The sequence below is a fragment of the Protopterus annectens genome, chromosome 13.part0 (genome assembly GCF_019279795.1).
Source record: "Protopterus annectens isolate FY-2018-M chromosome 13.part0, PAN1.0, whole genome shotgun sequence".
NCBI lineage: Eukaryota > Metazoa > Chordata > Ceratodontiformes > Protopteridae > Protopterus > Protopterus annectens.
In genome coordinates, this window is record NC_056747.1 from 1,363,068,074 (window position 1) to 1,363,084,499 (window position 16,426).

The following is a 16,426-nucleotide window of genomic DNA, read 5'->3' on the forward strand; positions in this document are numbered from 1 at the left end:
TGAGAAAGCGGTTGGTGGATATCGCCCATTCCCACACTCTCATGGCCTCGCGACAAAGAGGATAAGATCTGGTTCCCCCCTGCTTGTTGATGTACCAGACAACTGACATGTTGTTCATATGCACCGCAATCGTCCCAATCGGAAGAAGGCCGTGAAGTGCCTGCAACGTCAAAAGCACCGCCCTCATCTCTAGGACATTGATATGCAAGGAGGTCTCTGTCGTTCCACGTGCCTTGGACCGTTCTGCCTGAATAGTGCCCCCCCACCCCACCCCAGGCGACAGGCGTCCGTGGTCACAGCGGTGATGGGAGAAGGCATCGAGAATGGTCGTCCCGTGTGAAGGCTTGGGGACTGGAGCCACCACACAAGCGACCCTCTGCAAGCCCTGCTTAGGGGAATGGGATGAGACAGGGAGTTGCGAGACAGGGACCATTGCACCTGGAGGGTCCACTGCAGGACCTTCATATTTAGACGGGCTAAGGGCAGCAGAGGAATTGCTGCCGCCATGGACCCTAGAGCCCTCAGGATCAATTCCGCCGGTGGAGCCAGAAGTTGGAGAATGGCCTGAACATGCAACCTCAGGTTCTGAAGCCGATCTGGAGTCAAGAAAGCAAGCAATAGTCTGGAATCCAATTTCGCCCCTATGAAATCTATTACCTGTGTAGGAGCCAGAAAGGATTTGGCCATGTTGACAGTCAAACCTAGGCGTGGAACAAGATTGAGGAAGTAATCCCTGCTTGAACAGAGCAGATGCCTTGTTGGGGCGATGAGGAGCCAGTCGTCCAGGTATGGAAAGACCTGAATTCCCTGAAGCCTCAGGTGGGCCAGTACAACCGCCAAGACTTTGGTGAACACCCTGGGGGCTGAGGTGAGACCGAAGGGGAGGGCCCTGAACTGAAAGTGACTGTCTCCAAGCCGGAAGAGGAGGAACCTCCTGGAGCGTCTGTCTACAAGAATGTGATAGTACGCATCCTTGAGGTCTACCGAGCACATCCAGTCGTTCTCCCGTAACAGGGGGGAGAGAATAGATTGCAGGGTGACCATCCGGAACTTCTCTTTGGGTGCTGCCAAGTTCAAGAGAGAGAGGTGGAGGATGGACCTCAAGTCCCCCGTCTTTTTTGGCACCAGAAAGAACCTGGAGTAAAACCCCTGATCCAAGCTGATCTGAGGGGATGGGTTGGGATGGCTCTTTTTTGTAAAAGCTGCTGAATTTCTGTAGCAGCCACCTCTCTTTGATTGGGTGGTACGTCGGGGAGGCTTCTGGTTTTGGGGGTTACAATAAAGGGAATTTGGTAACCTCTGGATATGATGAAGCACCCAGCGATCTGTTATGGACTCCCACATTGCTAGGTGCCTCGAAAAACGTCCCCCCCCCGACTGCCTCAAGCCGGGCAACCCCTAAGTTCTGTGTGGGCCTCTCAGAGAAGGGTTCTCTGGACCCCAAATTTCTGGGACCCCCACTGCCTCTAGGGCGGCGTCCTCCCTGCCCTCCTCTGCCACAAGAGGATTGGTTGTCCGGAGCAGACTAGGACTGATGCGATTTCCGGAACCACATCTTCTTCCGACCTTTTTGGTTCTTGGAAAAGGACCTCTGGGGAGCAGAGAAGTGGACTCCAACGGCAGACATCTTCCAGTCTTTCTCGCTCTGGACTAAAGTGTCGAACGGTTTTGCCAAACAGTGCAGAACCATCAAAGGGGGCATTCGCAAATGACGCCTTAAAGGGTTCCGAGAAGTCACAATGTCGGAGCCAGGCTTGGCGCCTCATTACCAAGCCGGCTCCGCCAGCTCTAGTGGCTCCTTCAGTGGCGTGAGACAAGAGCCGCATAGAGGTGTTAGAAACGGAATGTAGAGTGGACATTCGAAAGGAGTACAGCTGCTTATCCCCTTCCGACATGGACTCTGGGGTGGAAGCAGAGTATTCTTTTATTAGATCTCGCGGCATCCGGATGACGTGTGCCATATAGTTCAGCGCCCTCAGAGAAGGTTGCTGAACTGAAGGCCCGCTTCCCAAGGCGGTCCATCGCCAGAGACTCCTTGCTCGGTGGGTGGACCGCGGAGCTCTCCTCAGCCAACTCCCTTTTGGTGGCCACCACCACCAACATGGCATCTACGGGGGGACCTCTGCTCCAGTGGGTTCTTTCTGCAGGGGGACTTAGGATCCTATCTGGGCACTTGGGGACTGGCTCTACAGTGTCCTGCTCCTTCCAAGCCCTGGTGGAGATGAGGTCCACCAGGGGGTCGGGGGGAGGGGACACCGAAGAGGTAGATAGCCCTGCTTCGAACGCCTCTAGGAATACGGACTCATCGGAGGAAGCCTTGGGGTCAGACCACCCTTCCCTAATCCTGAGCATTTCCATGATATCTCCAAAGGAGACATCCTCGGGGGTGACCTTGGGGAGCCTTCCCCTTCATCTAAGTCTGTATCTTCCGTAAGGGACTCGAGGGAGTCCACGTGCCTCCTCTTACACTTAGCCTTGCGAGGAAACTCCTCAGGGGGGGGGGGGCTGTCCGAGGAAGTCTCACCAGCAATGTCATGTTACGAAGGAACACCCAGAGGCGCTGAAGCAGGCTGCCCCGAAGGCCGGATGATGGGAGCCTGAACCAGCTGAGAGGGAGTGCAGGGGGGGAGCCGAAGCCAAGACCGTGGGCTCGGATGCACTCAACAGTGCCCTCTCCACCACAGTGAAAGACGAGGAGGAGCCGCCCTCGATAGCATCAGAGAGTTGACTCCCACTCGGATCCAAAGCGGGGACCGGACCCGGGGCTGAGACCATCGGATCCGAAGGACCCGTGTGCTCCGACCGGGACGGAGCCGAAGTCACACCGAATCCCTCGGATCCGAAGCTCAGCCCACGGCTCCGAGAGGTCGGATCCGACAAGCTCGAGGGACCAGTCGGAGCCTAAGTACCCAGTACTGTCAGCTCAGACCCACCCCCGGATCCAACGCGGCTCAGCTCCGAACGCTCTGAACCCGGAAAGCGGGTCGGAGAAGGAACGATTGGAGCAAAAGATGGGGTCGAGCTCCCCCCCGGAGGGGGGGGGGGGGAGGCAAGAGAACTCCCATCTGCAGCTGGGCCTGGATGAACCTCATCATCCGGGTCCATGTCTGCATCTGACATGCTAAAAGTGGACCTCGAAGAGGCCACTGAGGCAGACGTAGAGTGCCACCTCGATGACCTCGAAGGGGACCGGGTCCCCTCCTCCTCGGGTCCTGGTGAGAAGCAAGGGGACCGGAGCCGAGGAGGAGGCGATCCAGAAGCTCTGGAGAGAGAAGCTCGTTTGGCGGGCGGGGCTGAGGAGGAGTCCTCAGCTCGCCGCTTATGGTGCTTCTCTCTCCATTTAGCTTTCCCGGCCTCCAACTCCTCCGGAGCCGAAGCGGGAGGTTGAGTACCGACCGGAGGGAGGGAGGCAGGGTTGGCCACCACCGAGGGCTGGGTAGTGGCCACAGAAGCACCGGAGGCCAGAGCCGAATCAGAGGGCAAAAGGTCTGCCAGAATCAGCTTTGACCTCCAGTCCTTAAGTGCCCTGGAGTTGAACTCCGCGCAAATCGCGCATCCCGAGGAGAGGTGTTCAACCCCAAGGCACCTAACGCACCGGGTGTGGCCATCCGCCAGTGAAAGCTTATGGTCACACTGTGCACTTTGAAAAGATGGCTTTAAGGGCCTCCGACATAGTAGCGCAGAAACACACTCACTAGGCCCCTACACACACCACAAACACACACTACGACCAGCGAGGGCAGGGAGGAAAAATAGCCACAAATTAAATAAAATTAAGTCAAATTGAGAGAGATAAAAGGGATATGGGGTACCTAAACAATCGCTCTCACTCACACTAAGAAAAAGGGGAATAACATAGAAAATTTTCCTCACAAATCCACAAAATAGCAGGAGCTCGAAAATCCAGCTTGTAGCTTGAAGCGCGGCAAACTAGATCTGGGGTCAGTCAGGGTTGGCAGGGGATTATGGGTAAAGGGAGGAGCTAGGAGCTCGGATCTATGCTGTGGTAGAAGTTGCCGGCTCGGATCCGAGATTGGATCCGTATCCCAAATGTTGCTGACAAACGAAGTGCCTACCTCAGATCTTATATTCAACACTGGGGGGCCTACTTAGTATGTCTATTTCTGGCAAAACTCCAAAACAGTGTTAAAAACTCCTAGGAGGCAGGAGATGGAGGACAGCCAAAAGGCAAATGCTTAAAAGGCAGAAACCTGAAGCATCAAAGGAAGCTTGACTCATGGACTCATAATCCAATCAATGAGGCTTGGTGAATGTCTGTAGCAGAAATGCCCTCAATAGGGTCATTTTTAAATCAGGCACTGGAAGCAGCCATTTCTCTGGGGGAATGACCTTTGCAGCATTTTCCAACAGACAGCAAGCTAGCTGACATCACTCAATGATGCAATTAGCAACCCACTTAAGAGAGGGTTTACTAGGCAGATATTAATCCCTCTCGACTAACAGCTGCTCCATCTTTTAGCATGTATGCACCCACTTCATAGAGAATATGAGCTAGGGGTCCACACGCTGAATATGAACAGCTCTTTGTCCACTGGTTTGTGCCTTCAGAAAGAAAACAGGAAATGAATAGACTGATTAGATGATGATTCTTAGAAGTTTGGAAGCATGGGTTAGTCCCAAGGCACACCTGAGAAAGGCAAAATATGCTTTTCTAGAAATAATGGACAAAACCTCTTGAGATCTATGGATAGTCACAAAAGCACTTTCCAAAAGACTAACTACAGAAGCTGTTGACTTAACTTTTAAGTTTGTGAGTATGGCTACAAATCAGGAAGTTCAATTTCCAAGGAAAAGAACATTTATCTCAATGCACATGGATGCAGAACCCCCATGAGGGTCTGGTGTAATCAAATAAAAAAGGACTCAGTCTTGCCCTCCACAAGGGTCACTGTGGGAAAGAAATGCTGACATCTTCCTCAAAAAGTACAATTTTGTACCTACCATAAATGTAGATGTTCGAGTGCTAATACAGCTGCAGTAATCACATATGGGTTCTCTGCCATCAGGTGGGTCCTCGGTCGGCCGAATTCCAAAGTCTAGGTCCGGCGTCGGTTGTTGTCGCTTTCTTTCCTGATGTCAGAGCGACAGGGGTATATAAGACACAGACGATGCCATATTATTCAGTCTTTTTTGCCGCGCGGTGCCCGAAGCAGAAGCAGTTCGCAAGTGCCGGTCGGCCAGCTCCTGAATTTACGAAAAATTGGAAACAGAAGTCTTCGTTAAAGCTAAGTACCCCATTGGGGAAACTTTTCTTGCCTCAGACCGATGTCAGACCAAGTTAACAATTGTATTTTTTGTGGGAAGCAAATACCTCCATTCCCTCTGCATACCTTGTTTAGGCCCAGACCACGACGTCTCGGGCTGCCGCTTTTGCGCGACTTTCAATAAACGCACTATTAAGCGTCGGGCGGAGTTCGCCCAACATTATTTTGGTAAAGCCTTTGATTATAAAATGTCGGAGACTCCGACTACCGTTTTGTCCAAAATACGCAAGGACAAGGACCGACACGCGAAGCCCGTGGTCTCCACAGACACCACGCCAAAACCGGCTGCACATTGTCCGGTTCTCAGTGAGACGCCTATGCAGTCCCTGACTACAGACGACACTTCCTTGGCGGTGTCTTCTGTAACCGAGACCGCAGGTACCTCGGCCCTTACTCAGACTACAAACACCGAAGCCACTGTGAGTGTTGAGCCTCCTAATGTGGACAGGTCCACTTCCACCCAGGGTGTCTTTAGGCCCTCATCTTCCTTTTCCATTAAGGCCTTTAAGTCCAAATCAGCCATGCATCCCAAGAGGCCTGTTGCTCAGGGCCCATCCCCAGGCCCCATGCCTAAAAAGCAGATGTTTAAAATGGCTGAGGATTTAATTACTCTTATCAGGGGTTCCCAACCCCCTCCAGACAAGAGACCCAGAGTAGAGGAAGATTCTCCCTCTTCTGAACAGGGCTCCATTTTCTCAGAACATTCTGATGTAGAGGAACACTCGTACTCTCCTTATGAAGATTCCAATGCAGAACAGTCCATTCCTTCTGTATCTCCCCCAGAGGATTTTTCTTTTGGGGAAACCTTGCACACACCTTGAGGGAACACTTCCATTGGGAAGGCCAAGACTTTTCTGATTCCAAGAAAAGGCTTAGGGAATTTCTTTTGTTACCTCAACACAGACCTCTGGCTATACCTCCTGTCTTGGACATACTTGATGATGTTTACTCGGAGGCTTGTCTTAATCCTGATTCCCTGCCTCCTGCCCCAGTCAAACCTGATAGGTACTACAGAGTTCCTAACTCTCACCAATTTTTTTTCAAAAGCCATAATGCTGACCCTGAAACCATTTCTCAAGGCCCCAAGGGAATGAAGGCCTCTACAGCCAAGAATCCACTACCTTCCGAAAGAGAATCTAGATCCTTAGAAAGGTGGGGAAAAAAGGTATACACCTCGGCCACCCTAGCCATGAGGGCCTTAAATTGTCAGTTCCATATGCTTAAATATCAGCAGTTTCTGTTATCACAATTAAGAAATAAAATGTCTCAACCTGAACAACCAGATTTGAAGGAATTGCAGGATATGATGCATAGTGCAGAACAAGTGGGTAAACACACCTTACAATGTGGCTATGATGCCTTAGAGGCCTCAAGTAGAGCTGCTGTTACAGGATCAGTCATTCAGACATGCCTGGCTTAGGAACAAAGCTTGCCTGATCATGTTAAAGCTAAACTACTAGATGCTCCTTTACAAAAGGATGTACTATTTGGTACTAATGCTGAGGAGATACTACGGAAAATGGAAGAAAAAGCTAAATCTATACAAACTGTCAAGGCTTTTCTACAGGTACAACCACCTCGTTTTAGCAGAAATTGGCCTTCTAAAAACTGGTCCTTTCCAGCCACGGACAAGCCCCAAAGAGGTAGATACAGGCGCTCAAGGGGCAGAGGATAATCTCAAGGATCATATAGAGGCAGACAATGGCAAACTCCAACACCAAGAGGTGGCGAAGACAGTGCACAACAATACAGAAAACAAACCCAATGACTTCCTCCTTTTCATGCCAAGCAAGTCTCAGCTGGCAGCTCCCTTGGGAGGAAAGCTGGCATTATTTACAAGAAATTGGCATATTATCACAACAGACAAAACCTTGACCTTGTTCGTGAGTAGGTACCTCGAATAGCTTTCATGTCCATGAGTTTTGAAATTTGTATTTGTGCCTCTGCCGTTTGTGTGGCAGGTTTGGCATGCCTCTCATTTTTGGAAGAGTGTGAAAATGAAATCTGTAGCCTCTGTTTATAATGTCCAGGACCCATTTGTCTGTTGTGATACAAATCCTCTGGGGGAGATACAGAAGGAATGGACTGTTCTGCATCGGAATCTTCATAAGGAGAGTACGAGTGTTCCTCTACATCAGAATGTTCTGAGAAAATGGAGCCCTGTTTAGAAGAGGGGGAATCTTCCTCCACTCTGGGTCTCTTGTCTGGAGGGGGTTGGGAACCCCTGGATAAGAGTAATAAAATCCTCAGCCATTTTAAGCATCTGCTTTTTAGGCATGGGGCCTGGGGATGGGCCTTGAGCAACAGGCCTCTTGGGATGCATGGCTGATTTGGACTTAGTAAAGGCCTTAATGGAAAAGGAAGATGAGGGCCTAAAGACACCCTGGGTGGAAGTGGACCTGTCCACATTAGGAGGCTCAACACTCACAGTGGCTTCGGTGTTTGTAGTCTGAGTAAGGGCCGAGGTACCTGCGGTCTCGGTTACAGAAGACACCGCCAAGGAAGTGTCGTCGGTAGTCAGGGACTGCATAGGCCTCACCGAACCAGACCACGCAGCCGGTTTTGGCGGTGTCGGTGGAGACCAGGGCCTCGCGTGTCAGTCCTTGGTGCTCTTTGGACAAACGGTAGTCGGAGTCTCGACAACATTTTATAATCAAAGGCTTTACCAAAATAATGTTGGGCTTAACTCCGCCCGACGCTAATAGTGCTTATTGAAAGTCGCCAAGCGACAGCCCGAGACGCCGTGGTCTGGGCCTAAACAAGGTATGCAGAGGGAATGGAAATCTATGCGTATTTGCTTCCCACAAGAAATACAATTGTTAACTTTGTCTGACATCGGTCTGAGGCAAGAAAAGTTTCAACGGGTACTTAGCTTTAAAGAAGACTTCGGTTTTCCAGTTTTTCGTAAATTCAGGAGCTGGCCGACCGGCACTTGCGAACTGCTTCTGCTTCGGGCACCGCGTGGCAAAAAAGACTGAATAATATGGCGTCGGCTGTGTCTTATATACCCCTGTCGCTCTGACGTCAGGAAAGAAAGCGACAACAACCGACGGCGGACCTAGACTTTGGAATTCGGCCGACCGAGGACCCGCCTGACAGCAGAGAACCCATATGTGATTACTGCAGCTGTATGCACGATGAACATCAGAAATGAGACCCAAATGATGTACACTGAGGCAGGTCATAGCCACCTACCAGCTTACCAAACAGGAGAGGAGCAGGATCTCTGTCCACCAAAATGAAGAACCTATTTCAGTCAGCAGAGTAACTCTTAACAATGTTTCTTACCTGCTTCAATTGCTTCCTACAACTAAGCTGAAAGCTCTGTTAGGAACAATGGATGGAACTTAAAAGGCATGCTCTGAAGTTACCCGTTATTGCTGCAAAAAAGGAAACCTCCGTGGCTTGCATTGGGGAGAGTTCTTTCTACTAGAGAAACCAAACAGCCGGAATGCATGACTCTCTGGACCACCAAGAAATAAAAAAATGTTCTTTGTCATTTTTGTTTCCTTTCAATTTGGCAATAATGTGTAGAAACACAGAAAATGGTAGCAAGGTATAAAGGAATCTCCTTAGCATTCTGGAGGAACATATCTGCCAGCAATTCCTCCTTGGCCTGATACACAGGGAAAGATCCGTCTCCCCACTGTGGCAACAGGTTGATTTCCAGGCTATGGCACTCCTGGAAGACTGAAACTCCCATATCCACAAATTAAAGACAGGAATGCATTAGTGGTTCAGGGAGTCTGCCAGCAAGTTTATGTCCCTGATATATGAATTACTAACAGAAAGATGCCCCTCTTCTCATCCAAGGCCCACTATCAGACCTGTACTGCCAGTCTGCATAGGGCATGCTAATCATACATCACTTATTTAGGTATCAGAAAAAGGAATGTTCATCAGATATGATCAGGAAAGGTACCAATATCAGTTTCCCTACCCAGCTTTCGTACTAAGCAGCAGTGTTCTGTGTTCCAGCCGGTTTATGCAGAGCCCCTCATCTGCAAGGGAGCCCTTTCCTTCCAAGATAAAGGAGCCAACAGGGGGTCTCCACCGCATCAGTAAAGCATCTCTCATTGCAAACCTTTGACAGTTTGGCTGCAGTAACAGCAGTCCCAAATTATGGCTGATGGAGACTGCCCACCACCTCACAGCCTGGAAACACAAGTATGACTACTGTTGCATTAGCCTAAGCTATAACTGATAGAGTACGATAGTTTAGGGAGAAAAAGGACAAAAAGGGAGGAGGCCAATAAACAGACTCCAGGATTCCCTGGAGAATGGTCCTAGCAAAGCCTGTTCAAACTGGATTCCTTCTCCAGGTCAAGTAGTGCTTTGTAAAAGTGTGTAGAGAGGACCATGTTGCTACCTCTATAATACCTCTGGAGTACACTCCTATCCAGAAAGCCTCCAAAGAAGCCAAAGCCCTTGTGGAATGGGCTGTAACCTTGCCTGGATGTGGTTTACTATGATGAGTATAATAAAAGGGCAATACAATGGGTTTGACCACATGTAAACTGTTTTGAAAGGTTGTCCTTTCCTCTTACTTTCATAGCAGATCAGCAGCTGCCTGCAGGCATCTAGTGTATAAAGCATCCTTTCTCCCTTGTTTGTTTCAGGAAAGAAAACTAGGAGATTAATGGTCTTGCTTAAAGAAAACTCAGACCATTTTAGGTAAATGATTTGCTCTCAAAGAAACCCTGTCCCTCTGGAAAACAAGATAGGGCTGACTCACCATAACAGCCTGTAACTTTGCAGATGTCAGAGCAATGATTAGAACAGTTTTCTAAGTTAAGAACCTCAGTTCAACCTCATGAGCTGGTTCAAATGGAGACCCCAAGGAGTTGTCTATGTGGACAAGTATTCAACACCCCTTTCAAAAACTATTTAACTTAAGCATTATTAGAAAGAGGGGATCCAAGGGCAGACAAGCAGAAATATTGACTAAATGTACCTTACCAGAGGACTAGGAAAACCAGTGGACAGTAAAGTACAGTTTTGTACCTACCATAAATGTAGATGTTCGAGGATTCCCTTGCTGCAGTCCTGACTATTGGGTATAGTCCGCGTCCCAGTCGGCCCGAATACCAGAGTATAAGGCTGACGTCGGTCATGGCGCCTTAGACTGACGTCAGTACGTCAGGGTACTAATGCGCATGACCGACGTCATTTCCTCAGTCTTTTCTTGCCCCAGATGTCAGAAGACCCAAAAAGACAAGTCCCAAAACAACCTGCACCAAAAACATGTACAATATATACAGCAATATATACAAAAATATAAGCATGTAAACTCACCTACACAACCACCCTGAAACACAGAGGGAAGGAGGGAGGGTAAATTGGACTGCAGCAAGGGAATCCTCGAACATCTACATTTATGGTAGGTACAAAACTGTACTATGTTCTTCGCCTTCCCTTGCTGCAGTCCTGACTATTGGGTAGAATCCCAAAGCAGAGGTAAGGGAGGCTGGCAAATTATAAAGTAGCAGGAGCTGACAACATGCCTTGTAAAACAGCTGTGGCAAAACCAGCCCTAGTCTTAGAGTATATAGGCAGGTGATAATGCCTAGAGAAAGTATGCACTGAACTCCAAGTAGCTGCTTCCAGAATATCCTTAGTTGCCACCCCTTAGAAATGCTGTTGAAGTGGCAGTAGCCCTAGTGGAATGAGGCCTAATCCCAGCTGGAACCTCTTTGCCATGATGGGAATAACAAAATGCAATGCAAAAGCCAATCCACCTAGAAATAGTTTGTTTTGACACAGGCTTGCCCTGTGAACTCAAAGCAAAAGAAACAAGTAACTGCTGAGACTGCCTAAAATCTTTAGTCCTGCTCAAATAATAACGCAATTGCCTGTGTACATCTAAAGTGTGCAAAATCTTTTCCCCTTTATTTTGAGGATCTGCAAAAACGTAGGCAAATGAATAGTTTGGTTTAAAGCCACACTAGAAACCACCTTAGGCATAAAGGAAGGATTAGTACGTAATGAAACCCTGTCCTTATGGAACACCAAAAAGGCTCTACTGCCATAAGGGCCTGCAACTCAGACACCCTTCTTGCAGAAGTAATAGCCAACAGAAAAGCAGTCTTCCATGACAAATATTTCAATTCAGCAGTAGCTGCAGGCTCAAAAGGTTGTAGAGTAAGTTTTTCCAACACAAAATTGAGATCCCAAGCAGGAGTAGGAGCTCACGTTGGGGTCTTATATTCTTTGCCCCTCTAAGAAACTGCTTGAACAAAGGATGCGAAAACAAAGGTGGGTCACAATCATAGTGAGCTGAAATTGCTGCAGCATGAATCTTTATGGAAGAGAAGGACAAACCTTTGTCCAATAATTCAGTAAGATATTGAAGAGCCACACTCAAATTAGGCTCTGAAATCTCCAAATTCTTTGCTGTACTCCAAAATAAAAATCTCTTCCATTTTTCTGACACTCTCCTAGTACTAGGCCTTCTAGCTTCCATAATCACATTTAAAACTTGTTGAGGAAGCTGAGACCTGCTGTGCTTCAACACAGAATATGCCAAGCTGTGAGATGAAGAGATTGAAGCTTGACATTGAGCAGATGACCGTCCTTCTGAGACAACAGATGAGGAATCAGAGGTAAAGGCCATGGAGGCTTCTTTACAAGACTCCTTAGAAGTGGGTACCAGTGTTGCCGAGGCCAATCTGGAGCTATCAAAATCATCCTTGGCCTGTCTTGTCTGACCTTTAATAATACCTTTGGAAGAAGAGGCAGAGGTGGAAAGGCATAGACATGAAGGTTTTTCCAACTGAAAGACAGAGCATCCACTTTCCAAGCTGTGTGATGAAACCCCTTTGTGCAATACTTTGGCAGCTGGTGGTTTAGTGGAGAAGCGAACAGATCTATGTCTGGAGTTCCCCATGACACTGTCAATTTCTGAAATACATGAAGATCCAGTTTCCACTCGTGGGGATCCATGATTTGTCTGCTTAATACATCTGCTAGGGAGTTCTGTGCTCCTGGCAGAAACCTTGCCTGAAGAGTCAGTTGCAGGCTTAACGCAGTCTCCCATAAAATCATTGCTTGCCTGCATAGAGGATAAGAATGTGTTCCCCTTGCTTGTTGATGTACCACATGACAGTTGTGTTGTCTGTTAGAATCAACACCTGCCCTGGAAGAAGTAACTCCTTGAACGCCATCAATGCAAACTGGACTGCTAACATCTCCTTCATGTTGATATGTAGATGCTGTAGTCTGGCAGGCCACTTGTCTTGTATCCACTTTCCATTTAGATGAGCTCCCCAAGCAGTGTCCGAGGCATCTGTCGTTAAAATCTGACTCGCCTCTGGCCGGGTCACAGAGAGTCCCTTGTTTAGGTGACATTCCTGAGCCCACCACAAGAATTCCTTTTGAAGGCAAGGTATTATGTGAATGACAGTGTCGAAATCTTGGCAGTGCTGTGTCCATACATTTTGAGATACCATTGCAGCTTCCTCATATGCAGTTTGGCATTGGGAAGCACCAGAATACAAGATGCCATGAACCCTAATGCTTGAAGGACTGTCCTTGCAGTCAGCACGGACTGATGAGATAGTTGATGGAAGTAAAGTGACAGACTCTTTTGTTTGTCCGGGGTTAAATAGGCCATCTGGGCTGCTGTATTCAGTCTCACACCCAGAAAGCACTTGTCTTGCGCGAGTACTAGCCTGGACTTTATCTCGCTCACAGAATACCCTAGGCATCTTAGCACTGCTATGACATATTCCAGATGCTGTAGAAGGTCTTCCTTTTCTTGAGCCAGAATCAGGCAGTCGTCCAAGTAAGGATAGATTTGAATGCCTTGAAGCCTGAAGTAAGCTATCACTGGAGCCAGAACCTTTGTGAATACTCTGTGCGCAGTAGATAAGCCAAAGGGCAATGCAGAGAACTGATAATGAAAATCTCCAGTTCGAAACCGCAGATACTTTCTGCAACTTAGCCTTATAGGCACATGAAGGTAAGCTTCCTTGAGATCCAAAGTTACCATCCAGTGATCCTTGCCCAGCAGGGGTAACAGTTGCTGTAATGTCAACATCTTGAACTTGGGAATGTCCAGATAAGTGTTGAGGATAGATAAATCCAAAATTGGTCTCCACGTGTTCCCCTTCTTTGGTACTAGGAACAGGCGAGAATAAAATCCAAGCCCCTTTCTGATACAGGGACTGGCTGAATGGCCCCTATCTGGAGCAACTGAGAAACTTGCTTGTGAGCCTCTTTTCTTTGTGGAGGAGGAACATCTGGCATGCCTTTGAAAGGAGGCATTGTGTGGAAATAAAATCTGTAACCGTGATGAATGATATCCAGCACCCATCTGTCTTGAGTGATTAAATCCCAATTTTCTTTGAAAAGAGACAATCTTCCTCCTAAAGGAGCTGCCAGACGAGAATCCACTGGCAGCTGAAAAGGCAGGTCATTGGTTCTGCTTACGAAAGGACTGACCCCTGCCCTCACCAGAAGTCTGAGCAGGTGAACTGTCTGATCTAGGCCTAAACGAACCTTGAGCCCTGCCCCTACCACGCCTAGACCTACCCCTAGACTGGGAACCATAAGCAGGATATGTCCACCCCTTAGCAGGCCAATTTCTACTAAACTCGGAGGCTGCACCTGCAAAAATCTTTAACAGTCTGCATAGACTTAGCTTTGTCCTCCATTTTCTTTAAAACTGCTTCCACAGGCGGTCCAAACAACACATCAGACTGTAAAGGAGCATCCAAAATCCTGGTCTTAACATGCTCAGCTAAATTCTGATCCTTCAACCAGGCATGTCACGAAGAACAGAACTAGTAGCAGCCACCCTCGAGGAGGCCTGAACAGCATCAAAACCACACTGCAAAGAATGCTTACCCACTTGTTCAGACACATGAACCAAATCCAGCAATTCTTTACACTCAATACCTTCCGCCAAAGCATCCACCTTAGATTTCAATTGTGAAAGGAGATAATTCTGATATTTCAGCATATGAAACTGACAATTCAACGCCCTCATGGCTAGAGTGGAAGAAGTATATACTTTCTTACCCCACCTATCCAAAGCCCTTGCCTCTTTATCAGAGGGTACAGGATTTTTAACCACAGAAGCTTTAACACCTTTAGGCCCCTGAGAAACAGTTTCTGGGTCCGCCCTAGGACTCTTAAACAAATACTTATGAGCTTCGGGCACCCTATAATACCTATCAGGCTTAACAGGAGCAGGAGGCAAGGAGTCAGGGTTCAGGGAAGCCTCTGCAAAACATCCTCCACCACATTCAACACAGGAGGAATAGCTAAGGGCCTATGCTGGGGTAAAAACAAGAATTCCCTAAGCCTTTTCCTGGAATCAGAGTAATCCTGGCCTTCCCATTTAAAGTGCTCCCTCATGGAGTGAAGAGTCTCTGAAAATGAAAAATCCTCAGGAGGAGAAGCTGTAGGAGTGGAATCATCCACATCAGAATCAGAATAAGTAGGAAACTCTTGCAAGTCTTCCACAGAAGACTCTGAAGCCTGTGAACACTGTTCAAAACTATCAAACTCCTGTTCCACCCTAGGCCTCTTATCAGGCGGGGCATAGAACCTCTAATCAGAGTAATCAAATCTTCTGCCATTTTAAGCATATGTTTCTTAGGCACAGAGCCGAAATGCTAGGAGAAGCCCCCACAGAAGCTGAACTTGGCCTACCTCTAAAAGAAGCTTTGGCAACAGAAGGAGAGGCCCTAACTACCTTGGGAAGAGAGGGAAGAACAGTTACCTGAGAAGCCCCCTCAGCCTGGCCTACCTCCTGAGAGGGCACATCCTGTAACAGTAAAGTATCTGCCTGAGACTCCATAGAGACTCCTGGCAAAACCTCTGGCTCCCCTGAGCCTTCTAAAGAACCGACGTCCGGGACTGCCGGTTCCTCACCCCTAGGCTTCACTGATTTGTCCTTGCGCTTCTTGGATGAAGCGGGCGCCGGAGCATCCGGCGGCATATTATAATTGCAACGCTTCCCAAACACTAACCTAGCACAATCAAGCCTCCTCTTAATAGTGCGCTTGTTAAATCTAGCACAAGAGCGGCAACCAACAACGTCGTGCTCAGGCCCTAAACAAGGTATACACAATGTATGATAATCCCTATGCGGTATCTGCTTCCCACAAGAAATACAGTTATTCACTTTTTCTGACATCCGGTTAAATACTGAGGCAAGAAAACCAAAATGTTCTAACGGGTTACTTAGCCAACTCTGTTTCGGTCTGAAACTCCGGTTTCGGAAAATCTCAGAACGCCAACCTGCACTCGCAAAATTGCTTCTGCATCGGACCATGCGGCAAAAAAGACTGAGGAAATGACGTCGGTCATGCGCATTAGTACCCTGACGTACTGACGTCAGTCTAAGGCGCCATGACCGACGTCAGCCTTATACTCTGGTATTCGGGCCGACTGGGACGCGGACTATACCCAATAGTCAGGACTGCAGCAAGGGAAGACGAAGAACATCTCAAACAAATGAAGAACCTGAGGCAACCGGGCCTCAAGAGGGACCAGGTTCTTTGAATAGCACTAACTAGGAAATGTTTTCCAGTTGCAAATGTATCTTTATAGTAGCACGCTTTCTCACCTTCTTCAGTACCTGCATGTTCTCAGAAAAAAGGTGCCGAAAAGGGTTTAAATTCTATCACTCAGGCAGTTAGTTGAAAAGTATGTAAACTGGGGTGCATCAAACTCTCCGTTGTCCTGTGTAAGCAAATCCGGTCTGGGGGGGAAGCTTTTGGTAACTGCCCTTGGCTAAACTGAAAAGTAAGGAGAACTAGCATCCCCTTGGTCAAAGGAATGTCACCACCAATACTTTTGAGGAGTCCTTCTGGATCTTTAGAAGAGCCATCGATATAAAGTAGAAAAAGCACCAAGAAACATTCCCTTCCATAGGAATGTGGAAGGGACTTCTGGGCCTGTTTGCAAGTCCTGAAGCAGAATTTCTTTAGTTGTTTGTTCTGACAGAGTACAAACTGATCTACTCAATATGCGCCCCTCAGTTCAGTCAATTCTTGGAAGACCCCCAGGAGGTAGTTTTCATTTGTGGAATATGTCCTGGTCCTGCTGACCTTGTCTGCAACCACAGAATGTATGCATTCTGAAGAATAAAACTGAACAGAGTTGCTACCTTACACATTATAGGTTCATAG

The 16,426-nt window shown here is 48.0% G+C and overlaps 1 protein-coding gene across 1 annotated transcript in view; it reads right to left on the reverse strand.

Moving 5' to 3' along the window:
- Window positions 1-16,426, reverse strand: part of LOC122788070 — a gene marked incomplete in the record, with an annotated part of 451,975 nt that overhangs the window by 320,341 nt on the left and 115,208 nt on the right.